At 46.6% G+C, this 1,188-nt stretch overlaps 1 protein-coding gene across 1 annotated transcript in view; it reads right to left on the reverse strand.

Annotated features, from left to right (window-relative positions):
* LOC106867630 (uncharacterized) overlaps positions 1-1,188 on the reverse strand; it is an 11,213-nt gene that overhangs the window by 6,370 nt on the left and 3,655 nt on the right. The gene's annotated exons all lie outside the window — the stretch shown is intronic.

Here is a 1,188-nt window from a genome sequence, read left to right on the forward strand (position 1 = left end):
GAAAGACTGCTGAACATGGAGAATGAATAGGAGGAGGAGAGCCTGCCAAATGTTGACCCAGTAGAGGGACCAGCTATCCGAATAGACAGCTACCTGGTAGATAAAGCAATTAAGGGTATGAAACCAGGAAAAGCCCCCGGCCCATCAGAAATCACTGCTGAGATGCTTAAAACATCTGGTGGTGTGGGCTATGGCCTAGTCACCCGCATTGTAAAGCAGGTAGTTAATGATGGAGTCATACCCAATGACTGGCGTAGCAGCACCATAGTCAACTGCTACAAGGGTAAAGGTGATGCTCTAGATAGAAATAACTACAGGGGTATCAAACCGCTGGATCAGGTGATGAAGGTCATGGAGAAGGTCAGAGCCCATCTCATTAGGGAGAGAATCAGCTTAGATGAGATGCAGTTCGATTTTGTGCCAGGTAGAAGCGCCACTGATGCTATATTCCTGGTACAGCAACTGCAGGAGAAATACCCAGCTAAAGATAAACCCCTATATTTAGCTTTTGTGGAGTTGGAAAAAGCCTTTGACAGTTCCCCCAATCCCTTATCTGGTGGGCGATGCAGAAACTGGGGATTGATGAATGGTTAATAAGGGCTGTACAGGCCCTATACAGAGAGGCCGTATAGTGAAGAATTCTGGGTAGAAGTAGGGGTCCACCAAGGATCAGCTCTCAGTCCCCTTTTATTCCTCATAGTCCTCCAGGCAATAACAGAGGAATTCAAGACGGGTTGCCCCTGGGAGCTCCTCTATGCTGATGACCTAGCCCTCATAGCAGAATCACTACCAGAACTAGAGAAGAAATTTCGGGTGTGGAAGCAAGGTTTAGAATCAAAAGGCCTTAGAGTCAATGTAGCAAAGACCAAAGTTCTAGTAAGTAGGAAGGCAAACTCATCACACACACCCTCAGGTAGATGGCCCTGCTCGATCTGTAGAAAAGGTGTAAATAGAAACTCCATAAGATGTACCTAGTGTAAGCTATGGACACATTAGAGGTGCAGCAACATCAAAGGAAGATTAACCGGGAAGATAGCTTTCGTGTGTGGCAGATGCACAGGGGCAATAAACACCACAGATGCTCAGAAAACAGATTCCATCAAACTCCAGGAGGAGAAACTAGAAGTAGTTGATAGCTTCCGCTACCTAGGTGGCCAAGTTAGTAGTGGGGGTGGATGCTCTGAGAGT

Source organism: Octopus bimaculoides, chromosome 2 (assembly GCF_001194135.2).
Source record: "Octopus bimaculoides isolate UCB-OBI-ISO-001 chromosome 2, ASM119413v2, whole genome shotgun sequence".
Lineage (NCBI taxonomy): Eukaryota > Metazoa > Mollusca > Cephalopoda > Octopoda > Octopodidae > Octopus > Octopus bimaculoides.